Source organism: Polypterus senegalus, chromosome 10 (genome assembly GCF_016835505.1).
Source record: "Polypterus senegalus isolate Bchr_013 chromosome 10, ASM1683550v1, whole genome shotgun sequence".
NCBI lineage: Eukaryota > Metazoa > Chordata > Cladistia > Polypteriformes > Polypteridae > Polypterus > Polypterus senegalus.
Window position 1 is genome coordinate 46,232,226 of NC_053163.1, and position 14,492 is coordinate 46,246,717.

Here is a 14,492-nt window from a genome sequence, read left to right on the forward strand (position 1 = left end):
AGAGCCCAGAGATAATGTAAGTTTACACTTTGCAGTTCAGTGGAAGACAGAAGAACAGATGTGCAGTAATTCTTCAACAATTTACAAAGACAAATATATCTGCTCAAAGTTTACTCTTGTGAACAAAGCAAAAATATTCATTTTATAAGTCACCTGTACTTTCCTTACACATTGTGGCTTAAGACTAGATTCTAGTCGGCAGACAGTGTTCAAATATTTATCTCTGCTTGTAGGAAAGCTGACACCCCCTTTATTAGCACTCACATACAAGTTACAGTAAGACCTTGGCATCCAGACACTCTTCTGACCCTTCCCAGTCCATGAGATCTCACTTGAATCTTGAGACTGCCTTGTCCAGTTAATCAGTGACTTCTACCGCCAGGCTCATGCTACCATTTAATTGGGCTCATAAGAAACTGCAGTGATATCTTGTGCATATGACATGCTGATATTGATTGTAAAACATACAGTATAACTTGTGGTCGCAAAAATATTACTGGTGCTCTTAAAATTTAGCTTGTTCAATATTAAAAATATGCTGCATTTTGTGACTCGTATAAGACAACAGGGAAATGCTTATCTCAACATGCACCTTTAAATTTAAAAGCAAATTATTGAAATCAGAGATTTCTTTAGGGGCTGGCAGCAACAAAAGACACTGCATTGTAATTCTCTTTGCATTTTACAACTTTGAATGAAGTGTTCAAATACAACCTTGGGAAAAATTCAGTTTACATGTCTGAGCAGTGAGCAGGAAAAATGGGAACAGCCTATGAAATGAATGGTATGCTGCATTTTATTGGCTGTGTCTCAGCAACGCTGAACAATAACCTACGTTAACAACACATCTGATAGGTCTCTTTTACTTGTTATATTCGCTTGGTCTATTCACTTGGAAAATGTAACAAAGTAAAATAATGCTATTTGACCTACAAATGTAGTGGGGTAAAAGTAAAAGCAGCCATGAATGAAGTTTACTCAAGTAAAGTATAAATAACTGAAAAATGTGCTTAAGTAAAGTAACAAAGTAGTTGTATTTCGTTACTTTACACCTCTACTGAATTGTGTAAATAATAGTTATTACACAAAAAAATAAACTGTTGTGTGAACAGACAGCATGGTGACACAGTGGTTCGCTTCCCTGGTCCTCGCTGCGTGGAGTTTACATGTTCTCCCCATGTCTGCGTGGGTTTCCTCCGGGTGCTCCAGTTTCCTCCCACGGTCTAAAGACATGCAGGTTAGGTGCATTGGCGATCCTAAATTGTCCCTAGTGTGTGCTTGGTGTGTGTGTGTGTGCCCTGCGGTAGGCTGGCACCCTGCCCAGGGTTTGTTTCCTGCCTTGCGCCCTGTGTTGACTGGGATTGGGTTCAGCAGACCCTTGTAACTCTGTGGTTAGGATATAGTGGGTTGGATAATGGATGATTGGATGTTGTGTAAATAATAGCCAAGAAAAAGAAAGTTTAATAACATAAATGTAATAAATAAGAATACACACATAAAACAAAATAGACATCAGGTAATAGTTGACACATTTTGAACTATTGCACTTTATTAGAAAAAAGTAAGCCGATTGTAGTCCTACAGGTAAAATCCAAAATTACCACAAATATTAAAAACAAATAATACTAATTCTTATCTATTAAAGATTCTTATCAAGTTTCTCTTAATGGGATTAATTTAAATTCACCTAGAATTCAGTCAGGTAGAAGAAATTCATAAGAAATTAGTATTAAGATCTGGAATATATTTAGAGTGCTGCTATTTAACAACGAGCAAAGTGTACTTGGCAATATGGCTTACTACAAATGAAAGAATTTATCTAAATTATTACCCAAACATCACAGTTTCAGAGGGGTCTGAAAACAAATTCATGATCATTTAAATTAAGGAATTAAAGCAAAAGAGGAGCAAACATTCACAAAACTGTATGAACATAAAAATAACATCCAAAGAAGAAATGAAAAAAACATCCATTAGCTTAGATCAGGGGTCCTCAATCACAGTCCTGGAGGGCCGCAGTGGCTGCAGGTTTTTGCTCCAACCCTGCTTAACACTAGAATTACCAGAGCCTACGAAAAAACTCGTAATTCCGTCCCACCTTAAACTGCTTCTTAAATCCCTTCACACCTCTCCGCCAGCGCCCTTTGTCTTCTAAATGTGCTGATAAAGAGAAGCTAGGAGCAGCCGGCTATTCCATCCCCCCACCAATTTAGAACGTGCACGAACGTCTCTCAGCTCATGCCTTGATTGAGTATCTGGGAGTGAAGTGGAGTTTTAGAGTGGAAATAATAGATCGTTGTTTGGAACACACGCATTTCATGTCTGTTCCGTTTCTACAGTAATCTGTGTCAACACATTGTTAAAACAGAAACTTTTTTATATTCTAGTAGTAGATGACAAAATGTAGGCATAAACTATATAATGTATGAAGCCTGAAGTCCAAATAGCAAAGAAACACTCCCAGATACTCAATCAAGGCATGAGCTGGGAGAAGTTTGTGCACGTTCTAAATTGGTGGGGGGATGGAATAGCCGGCTTCTCTTTATCAGCACATTTAGAAGACAAAGGGCGCTGGCGGAGAGGTGTGAAGGGATTTAAGAAGCAGTTTAAGGTGGGACGGAATTACGAGTTTTTTCGTAGGCTCTGGTAATTCTAGTGTTAATAAGAAGCACTTATTGCTCAAGTAACACTTCTGCTTCACTTTAGTTGTCTCACTCGTTAAGAATTTGAACCCCTATTGCTTATTTTAGTCTTAAACAGCCGTATTCTTGGTTTTTAATTGCTCCTAATTAGCAATAACATGCAAATGACAAAAGAGACCAGCATTTCTCCATTTAGCTTGTTACCATTTACACCTGTGTGTAATCCTGCACTATTGGGTTAAATTAAATACTTGGAAGGAAACTGAAGAGGAAAAAGTGAAGGACTGAGAATTACTCATTCATTTTAGCCTTCAAATCATTTGGATGATATCCTTAGAAAGGTAAAGAAAATCCAGGATATAAGAATTACCTGACATAGCAGAGTTAAAATACTAACAAGCCATGAAATTAAATTATTGACAAGAATTGCTTTCTAATTAAGCAACTGGGTTAAAACAAAAACCTGCTGCCACTGCGGCCCTCCAGGACTGTGATTGAGGACCCCTGGCTTAGATGTTTACTCAACCATTCTTCAGTTGATGTAAAAGTTATTAATTTGTACAGTAATAGAAGCTGCAAATCCTTTTCCAAAGGGTGGTAAACATCAGACATTTGTTTCACAAAAAAGTCTGTATTTACAAACTCAACACCTGTAATATGTTGGGACTTAATGAGGTCAATTCCCTATGTTGATTTCCTTAAATTCTACTGGTTTCTATAGCCTTTCATGCGTTGTTTAGTCAGACTCCAAAACCATGTGTGAAAACACAGAAAAGTATACCAAAATGAAGCCTTACAATATGTGGAAAGCACACTTTATGTAGATGAGGATGCATGTAGTAAACACAGAATGTGAAAGTAAAAATCCCTCAACTATAAATGATAGGTGATTTCACTTCAATGACTTTCTGTTCCAGGCTCCAAATAAGTGTATTACTAAAAACAAAAAGACTAAAGAAAATTGGCCAAAATGGACAAAAAGGATATTATTAAAAAAGTAAAACTGCAAAGATCAATGTACACAAAAATTTGAAAAACAGCCAAATAATTCTGACTTACAGCAATACCAGACCCCACAAATCAACATTAAAAAAGGTGTTTTTTTAATATTTTGACTTCAGGTTTCACACATTACACACCTCGTGTCTACATTTTGTCAATTATTACTAAAACATGAAAAACATTTCTGTCTTGGCACTTCACTCCAACACTGAGCACTGAGTACCTTCTTTGCGAATTGAGCTGCGCAGGTGGGCAGGGAGATGGGACAGCAGGCTTCTTGCTTCTTTTGCTGATCAACACATTAAAGACGCTGAATGAGGTTTGTGAAGGAATTTAAGGTGGGCCGGGATTACGATTTTTTTCATAAGCTTCAGGAATTCTAGTGTTATAAAAACCATTGATGCAGTCCCATGCCAAGCATTAATTCTGAAACTAGAAACTTTTGGGAAGTGAATCTCAGGTTGGTTAACTCGCAGGAGACAAAGAGTACAGATAAGAGGAGAATGTTCCATGTGGGGTGGGGCCCTCAGTGCTCTGGGGCTGGACCGGTACATTTTTTAGTTTATATTAATGGCATATAAATAGAGGAATGGCAGATCTGGGGTGTATGGATGGATTTCATTAGAATTTAATCAATAACGATATTGATACTGATATTGATACTGATACTTACTGATACTCATCAATACCACTCTCCATGATGTGGTGCAAAAAATAAAGACATGACACAATGTGAAGGGATTCAAGTTATTTTAATTTTACTTTTTTTACAAAAATACCAATTTATTTTCCTGTATTCCTATAGTGCTGCTTCACTACCAGAAGTTAGATATTATAGAACAATTTACACTAGAATTACCAGAGCCTACGAAAAAACTCGTAAATCTGTCCCACCTTAAATCACTTCTTAAAATCGTTCACGGCTCTCCACCAGCGTCCTTTGTCATCTAAATGTGCTGATAAAATCAGGCTGCAAGCAGCCGGCTATTCCATCCCCCCACCGACTTAGAACGTGCATAAACTTCTCCCAGCTCATGACTTGATTGATTTTCTGGGAGTGAAGTGGAGTTTTAGAGTGGAAATAACAGATCGTTGTTTGGAACACACGCATTTCATGTCTGTTCCGTTTCTACAGTAATCTGTGTAAACACATTGTTAAAACAGAAACATTTTTTATATTCTAGTAGTAGATGACAAAATGTAGGCATAAACTATATAATGTATGAAGCCTGAAGTCCAAGTAAAAGAAACACTTTCACAAAAGGTACAAATCTAACACAACAATTGCGCTTTTAAAAATATAAAAAATATAACTGCAGAAACAAAAAGCCGCCTTAACATGTGACATTGACAGCTATTCATTATGACTGCCTGCGTAGCATGATAGAATCAGCTGCTGACTGGGAATCAAAAGGTCGCAAGTTTGATCCTGCACCTCTCTGTTTTGAGAAGTAAACTGCTCATAGTCTTACTATTTTAGAATAAAAACATACATTTAATTTCAGTCTGTAACAGCCGGTGTAATTTATGATACTTGTAAAGCTTACCTTTGGTTTTTAATTTTTTTTAGTCAGTTTTATTATCTCAGCCGCATTCACGAGCCCAAACACACCCCACCCCCACATCTGACACTGCTGTTTTCACATAGACACGCTATAACAGAGGTAAACTCAGCTCCCTTCTACATCGGAGCAAGAATGCACATACCATTGCTTGCATATCAAAGTGTCAGCAGGCACTTTTTGTGGCATTACACACATTTTTGAGCATGCCCTCTGCACACTACTTGTGATTTTAGGCTTTAGGAAGTAAGTAAAAAAATAAAGGTAAATCATGTCATAAAATGATTTCTTCAAAACGTCACATATGTTTGTCTCTTTCTTTTTTTAAAATGTGTGTTGATCACCGTCAGCATGTTGCAGCACACAGCATTTGGCATTTGTGCAATGATGTTTTCACATATATTGCCTCTTTCTTTCAGGTGTGTAATAGAAACCACAGCATAGAGAGAAATGCAATATTATTTGAAAACAAACAGCGTCCGATCAGCTGTAAAAGAATGGCATTTCTAAATGTTTGCTTTTTTTCAGTCTGATTCTCTCAGTCAGACTGTATATTTGTCTCTTATTCAGTGCACGCAAAAACATGCAGGTGGCCAGATGCTGTGTATGGTATGTGCATTCTTGCTCCGACGTAGAAGGGAGCTGAGTTTACCTCTGTTATAGCGCGTCTATGTGAAAACAGCAGTGTCAGATACGGGGGTGGGGTGTGTTTGGGCTCGTGAACGCGGCTGAGATAAAACTGACTAAAAAAAACCAAAGCTAACCTTTACAAGTATCATAAATTACACCAGCTGCTACAGATTGAAATCAAATGTATGTTTTTATTCTAAAATAGTAAGACTAAGAGCAGTATACTTCTCAAAACAGAGTGGTGCAGGATCGAACTCATGACCTTTTGATTCCCAGTCAGCAGCTGATTCTATTGCGCCACGGAGGTAGTCATAATAAGCAGGTGTCAATGTTGCATGTTATGGCGGCTTTTTGTTTCTGCACTTATATTTTTGAATAAAAGCGCAATTGTCATGTTAGATTTGTACCTTTTGTGAAAGTATTTATTTGATATTTGGACTTCAGGCTTCATACATTATCTAGTTTATGCCTACATTTTGTCATCTACTAATAGAATATAAAAAACATTTCTGTTTTAACAATGTGTTTACACTGATTACTGTAGAAATGGAACAGACATGAAATGCGTGTGTTTCAAATAACGATCTATTATTTCCACTCTAAAACTCCACTTCACTCCCAGAAAATCAATCAAGGCATGAGCTGGGAGAAGTTTGTGCACATTCTAAGTCGGTTGGGGGATGGAATAGCCGGCTGCTTGCAGCCTGATTTTTATCAGCACATTTAGATGACAAAGGATGCTGGTGGAGAGCTGTGAACGATTTTAAGAAGCGATTTAAGGTGGGACGGATTTACGAGTTTTTTCGTAGGCTCTGGTAATTCTAGTGTTAAATGTATAGAACATATTGAACTATTAAAACGTATTGAAGTATTAAACATTTAGAACTACTTACAATATAGTATTCACAGGAAAAACTGTTTACAATATTCACAGCCTCGCGCAATAAAAATATTCTGACTTTATAATCTAATACATCCTTAACAAAAAAAATAGCATACCTATCCAAAAACAAAAATAAATTAGAGGACAGGGCATCACACAAACAGCTAATACAAAATAAATAAGATTTAAAATAAGGGTAGTAACACCAATCCACATGCTCTATAAAGCAGCAACAATTTTCAGCTCAAAGCTTCTCCTTCTATATCTTTTATTTTATTTCTTTACTAGCAAAATACCCACGCTTCGCAGCGGAGAAGTAGTGTGTTAAAGAAGTAATGAAAAAAAAAGGAAACATTTTAAAAATAACGTAACATGATTGTCAATGTAATTGTTTTGTCACTGTTGTGAGTGATGAGTGTTGCTCTCATATATATATATATACACACACACACACACACACAGACACACACATATAAACATATATATACATATACATATATACACATATCTACATATACACATATATACATATACACATCTACATATATACATATATATATACACACACATATACATATATACATATACACATACATACATACACATAAATATACATATATACAATATTTACACATATACATATATATATATTGTGGAGGATGGCCGGCTGTTTATCCCGGCCAATACCCTCAAGCCGCCAGGTGGAGCCCTCCTTGCAGCATGGAGGTTCCCAGAAGACCAGCAGGGCAGATGAAACCTCAGTCTGCTGAAAGAAGCGACCTGATCCTCGACCGCTGCCTTAGAAAACTCCAAGTCCCAGAAGCCTCCGCGAGACCCGTCAGAGCACGTGCCAGAAGCGGGCGTGCTCATTGGCTCCCGGCCGGCAGAGAAGACAGACGAGGAAGTAAGTCTTCTGCCGGTCGAAATAAATATTGACTTGCGGGAACTCGAGTGCTTGATCGAGCCCGTAAACAGTGTTTTACAGGTCCTGACGACCATTGAGAAGATTGTCAGTGAATTGGGAGCAGTAGCCAAATCGCCGTTGGAGAAGCTGAGGGACTATGTGCGGCGATTTGGTGGGGAGCCTCCCGTATATCATAATGTGGCGGTACAGGTATGTGAAACCGTACCGTATATAAAACAAGAGGCACGCAGTGTAATCCGGGCCCGCTTTTAATAAATAGCGGGTGCCAGTACACTACGTACCCTACAAGAGATGCCGGTACGTTAACCAAGTGGTCGGCGGAAGGGCTAATCGATCTGGTGCAGCTAGACAGTGCTGAATCCTGGAGCGAGGCAGCCCTAAAGACGCCGCCACCGGTAATTTATAAAGTAAAAGGGGTGCAGACAGTAAAGGGTCTCTCTTCATCTAGTAGAGAGACTCAGACTGTGGACAAGCCCCAGATCAAGCAGGAGATCCCGAAAATAAAACGGGGGTCTCCTGACAAAGAAAGAGAGAAAGCACCATTAGAGGCAGCAGGGTTTCACTCCCAGCAAAACAAAGGCGGACCTAACATTTCCTAATTGTTTTCAGTCCAGAGGGGAGAATACCAGGAGGACGAAGGCAGTGCTACGGGTGCGAAGGTTGGGCCACATTTGGCGATACTGTCCTTGGAGAGGGGGGGACAAGATATCGAATTGGAATAGTATTCCCCCTAGGTTCTCCAGGGACCAAGATATTCAGATTAATCAAGGCTCAACCGGAATGTCCTCTTGGAGGAAGACTTCCCTCTCGGGGCAGACCGCTCCGAATCTTTATAATTCGTCGCTGGGAATACTGTGGAGGATGACCGGCTGTTTATCCCGACCAATACCCCCAAGCTGCCAGGTGGAGCCCTCCTTGCAGCATGGAGGTTCCCAGAAGACCAGTAGGGCATCACGGACAATGGAGTTTTTATGCACCGCCCTGCTGGATGCTATGGGGGCCACGAGAGGGAGCTGCAGGGAGAACTGAAGAGTTCTTTGTGCCCTATGACCCGGAGGTTCGTCATAGGAAGAGCGACGGGCTTCCGGGTTGAAAAGAAAAGGACTATTTACCCTGACCCGGAAGGAATAAGGACTTGTGGACTGTTGGGCAGGAATACTTCCGGGTCAGGGAGTATAAAAGGACTGTGGGAGCTCCCAGACGGCGAGCTGAGTTGGGAGGCAGGGTGGCTAAGCGTCTGGGAGTGGAGGATTGGTTATTTGAGTATTGTTTATTTGATAATTGTGGAGAGGAGCGTGCTTTGTGCACATTATTATAAATAATAAATAATAATTGGACTTTTACCTGGTGTCTAACGTGTGGTCTGAGGGTACAAGGGTGCGAGAAAACCCTTAATCTACCACAATACACACATACATACATACATACACACACATATATATATATACACACAGACATATATATACAGATCTACATATATATATACACATATATATATACATATCTACATATTATGAGGGGCCATTCAGGAAAAAAAGATTGGTTCGTAAATATATACATTGGTTCAGATATATATATCGGTTCAGATACACTGGTTTGAATATATACATTGGTTTTAATACATCCATTCAGATATATATTTTGGTTCAGATATATACCTTGGTTGGGATATATTGGTTGAGATATATAAATTGGTTTGAATACATCCGGTCAGATATATACATTGGTTTAGATCACGGGTGGGCAAAGTCAGTCCTGGAGGGCCGCAGTTACTTAATTAAAAAACAATTCTTGCCAATTATTTAATTTCATGGCTTGCTTGTGCTTTAACTTTGCCATGTCAGGTCATTCTCATAGCCTAGATTTTTTTTCCTTTGTAAGGATATCATCCAAATGATTTGAAGTCTAAAACAGATGAGTTATTCTTAGTGCTTCACTTTTTTCTCTTCACTTTCCTTCCAAGTATTTAATTGGAAACAAGCTTAATGGAGAAATGCTAGTTTCTTTTGTCATTTGCATCTTATTGCTAATTATGAGCAATTAAAAAACAAGCTGTTTAAGACTAAAATAAGCAATAAGGGTTCAAAATCTTAACAAGCCAGACCACTAAAGTGAAGCAGAAGTGTTACTTGAGCAATGCTTCTGATTAAGCAACTGGGTTGGAACAAAAACCTGCAGCCACTGCGTCCCTCCAGGACTGAATCTGCCCACCCCTGGTTTAGATACATTGGTTGAGATATATATAAATGGTTTGTATAGATCCATTCTAATATATATACATTGGTTGAGATACATCCGTTCAGATATATACATTGATTTGAATACATCCGTTCAAATATAAACATTGGTTGAGATATATATATTGGTTGATATACATTGGTTTAAATATATATATATGTTAAAATAGATTGGTTTAGATATTGTCAGGGATGCCAGGGGCTATGACCCGGCCGGGACGCCAGGAGGGACCGGAAGAGGGTCAGAGCCCGGCCTGACCACGTGGGGTTCGCCTTCGGGTTGCTTTGGGAGCCACGGGTCAAGGGCTTGGAAGCTCTTCCCTGTAGGGGCCCGTGGCCACCGCCAGGAGGCGCCCCAATGCCTTGGGGATTTGTTTCCCCAGCACTCCTGCCACACCAGGAAGTGCTGGGGAAGACTGGGCGGTGCCGGGGAGCAGCCGGGAGGACAGCCGACACTTCCGCCACGCTGGGGCGTGGCCAGAAGATTGCCGGGAACACCTGGGGCTCATCCGGGTCCTCCATAAAAGGGGCCGTCTCCCGTCATTCAGGGCTGGAGTCGGGTGGAAGGAGGACGAAGCAGTGGAGAGTGGAGGCGGCCCGAAGAAAGGCATTGTGGCCAGGACTTTGTGTTTGAGTGTTTGGGGTATTTGTGCACGTGACTGGGTCTTTGTGACCATTGATTGGGGTCTTGGTGACCTTATCATTATTGTAAATATTCTGTAAATAAACGTGTGGTGGTTTTGAAAACAACATGTCCGCCTGTCTGTGCCCGGGTACCGTTCACATCTGGCGTAGTCGGCAGGATGCTCCGCCTGTTTCAAAGCGGAGACCTGTTCTAAAAATAGTGTTGTGGGCGGCCGGTGCAGCAGGGGACCCCACCCGCGTACAGCGGGTGCTGCGTGCACACAGCCCAGCTGGGTAAAGGAACACGGACCGCCAGGGAGTCCGCAGGAGGCGTTATTCCCTGAAGCGGGCGGGCGGCGTGCATTGGAAGAGTGCAGCGCTCTCCAGCAGCGCGCCGTTGCTGGGCGCCGGGGCGGCATGGCGTCCAGAGAGGCCTCGCCGAGGCGTTTCCTCGGTTTGGCGGGACCTGGGAGGTGAGTTCCCTGCCTATCGGCAGCCGGCCCTTAGGGGCGGGCGTGTGTTGTTTTCCAGGCAGGGACCTCCAGGATCAGCGTCAGTGGCGGCGCATGCTGGTTTGCGGGCTCCGGCAGCACAGCGGCAGCCGCTTGAGGCTGCGAAGGAGGAGGCGCTGCAGCTCGACAGGCGCTGGCAACAGCAAGGCTGCCGGCAAGCACGTCGCCGCCGCAGAAGGAGAGCCAAGATGGCGCGGACCAGAAGTCCCTCCCCTGACAGGCACGCGATTGGGCGGTGTGTCTTGTGTGCCCGCCGATGACTGCAGAGGCGGGACCAAGGAATGTCCATCACGGGCAGGGGAGACCCGATTGGGCGGAGGAGAAGGCCCACAGGAAGTGGCGGCGTCGAGGCCGACAGTCAGGTAGGCTCAGCGTCGGTTAACTTCCTGTCTTTGCGGCTGCTTTGGCGGAGCTGGGCGTCCCTTCAGCCCGCCGGGCAGCGTGTGTTACAGGTGCTATGTGCCCTCCGGGCTGAGGTGCTGGTACTGGAGAGGAAGCGCCGCGCGCTGAGAACGTTCAATCGACAGCGGGGCGGCGCGCTGGAATCTCCAGCGGAGAGCGGCGGAGGCGGTGAGTACAGCCGACTCCGTAAAGCATATGGGAGGGCTGCTGAAAAGGCTGTGATGACAATGATCAGTTCGAGTAAGCAGCCCTCCGACAGGAGTCGGCGCCCGCGGACTGTATCTTGGCGAGGGGAGTCGAGAGGGCGCGGAATGGAACGGGCTGCTAAGTGCCCGGGTCCTAGCGCCCTCGCCCGAGTCGGCTGCGGTCTTGCGCCGCACTATAGGGGCGCAGGCGGGACAGAGCCTTTTATTCCATAAGGAGTCTCAAACCGTCATGGCGTCCCAGAGTGAAGGAGGAATAAGAGGCTGGGTGCGATTCCTCCGATATATTCGGGGCAGAGCGGAAAGGGGCTGCGTGTTGATTATACGAGCCGCATATCGTCAAAGCGTCCGAAGTAAAGGGAGGATTAAGAGGCTGGGTGCGATTCCTCCAATAAGGTGAGCAGCGTTGCTGGGTGCAGCGTGCGGCTGGCTGCCCTCTGGGAGAGCAGAGGGAATCCCTGAGGCGGCGGAGAGAGGCGGGCGGTGCCGGCGATTCCATCATCGAGAGGGACACGGAAGCGCGGAGAGGGTGCCGATCAGGCAAGTGCGGGGTGCGGTTGGAGAGCGCTGCCCGTGCGTGGCACGAGCTGGGTGCTTTGGCAGCGGTTCTGCCCCTGTGTTCTCTTTGTAGGGGCGGACCCGGGCGAGTTGAAGGAGCCCCCCGTGGCGGAACAGCCCTCTGATGTCGGGCCGTCTGCAGAATGATCTTTCTGTCGGTGCGCAGGTGCGCCACAGCTGGAGGAGCCAACGGGGAGCGAGTGGCTCAGAACAAAGGCGTGGAGGTCCCGGAGGGGTGCCTACCGAGGAGGCCCGGGGTGCGGTAAAGGGGAGCACAACCTGTGCGAGGCACAGGATGCACCATGGGTTGGTGCGCAGATTGTGTCTCCGCCCCTGTCCCTGCTAGGAGTGCGGGCGGACCCGGCTATCCTCGAGTGGGACCCGTTTGAGGCTCTGCTGCCTCAGCGGGGCGGGTCGCTCTTACCCACAGTGGTCTTAGCTGGCTGTGGGGCACTGTCAGGGATGCCAGGGGCTATGACCCGGCGGGGCGCCAGGAGGGACGGAAGAGGTCAGAGCCCGCCTGGACCACGTGGGGTTCGCCTTCCGGGTTGCTTTGGGAGCCACGGGTCAAGGGCTTGGAAGCTCTTCCCTGTAGGGGCCCGTGGCCACCGCCAGGAGGCGCCCAATGCCTTGGGATTTGTTTCCCCAGCACTCCTGCCACACCAGGAAGTGCTGGGGGGAAGACTTTGGACGGTGCCCGGGGAGCAGCCGGGAGGACAGCCGACACTTCCGCCACGCTGGGCGTGGCCAGAAGATTGCCGGGAACACCTGGGGCTCATCCGGGTCCTCCATAAAAGGGGCCGTCTCCCGTCATTCAGGGCTGGAGTCGGGTGGAAGGAGGACGAAGCAGTGGAGAGTGGAGGCGGCCCGAAGAAAGGCATTGTGGCCAGGACTTTGTGTTTGAGTGTTTGGGGTATTTGTGCACGTGACTGGGTCTTTGTGACCATTGATTGGGGTCTTGGTGACCTTATCATTATTGTAAATATTCTGTAAATAAACGTGTGGTGGTTTTGAAAACAACATGTCCGCCTGTCTGTGCCCGGGTACCGTTCACAATATATACATAGGTTCAGATACATCCGTTCTGATATATATATTGGTTCAGATAGATCCGTTCAGATATATACATTGGTTGGGATTTATGGGCAGGCACAACGCAGCCACCCATGTTTAGCATCTCCCTTTCGCTTCATCATTGCTTCAACACTGTTGTAATTATTGTGCACATTTTATACAAGTAGCATATGCCTGTCTGTCGCGTTTTATTTCATAAGCCCTCTTGGTTGGGGGTCCTCGATTTCAAAGCACTTTTTTCTTTTCATTATTTAAAACACTCGCACACATACCCGCCTCTTCACCTCGCTCCGTGCCGCCCCGGCTCATTGTACCCGCCTCACTCGCTCCCTCTTGTCCCACCCATGACAGATTCTTCTCAAAAGCAGAGTTACCAGAAAGAATTAATCGCAACCACAGTACGTCCCATTTTTTCTCCTCATGAGATGCTGGTTTATCATTGGTGGAAAGCCGCCCGGTGATATCTGTTATTCCGTATTGGCAGCATTTCAATAAAGGGTGATCTGTTTCAGCAAGGAACTTGCTTAAGCATTTTTGATTGACTTACAAAAGAAAATAGTTATTACTTAACCTCTTTGCTTCAAATTGGCTTTTTAAAAAAACTTTTTGATATAATTTGTTTATGACAGTATAAAATAACAAAAGTAGTGCTCAAAATTATAATGGCCGTATCTAACAGGAAGAGGTGGTGGTAAGAGTAAGATTGCTGACTCGCAGTTAAATGATCACTGGTTTGTGTCAGGGGGGCTTCCTTTCTGTTATTTTATTTATTTACTTATTTATTTTTACAAATTGCTTTGAGTAGTAAGAAAGGCACTATAAAAAAGTAAGGATTAATAACAATAATAATAATAGTATTATTATTGTTATTGTTATTATTATTATTTATTATATGTGTGAATGCATGATCAAATTCAGCCGCTGCGTAGTGAGGTATGAATAGGGACAATACCACGAGTTCATTGAAATAATTACACAGCAAGGTGCACACGGAATGCAAACATAATGTGTATATTATTGAAGTAAAGGTTCATATAAAATAATTATATACAACTTTCTAACAAGTTGAGAGATGTCAACTGGTTAAAATGCACAAAATTATACATAGTGTATGTATATTATTAAAATAATGATATAAAAATCCTATAAAGTGGTATAGAGTCGTAGACTTATTTTGTGTCAAATTTCTTCAAAGAAGTTTTTAATTAGTTTGCTTTAAAAAATCTTACGGCAAACAT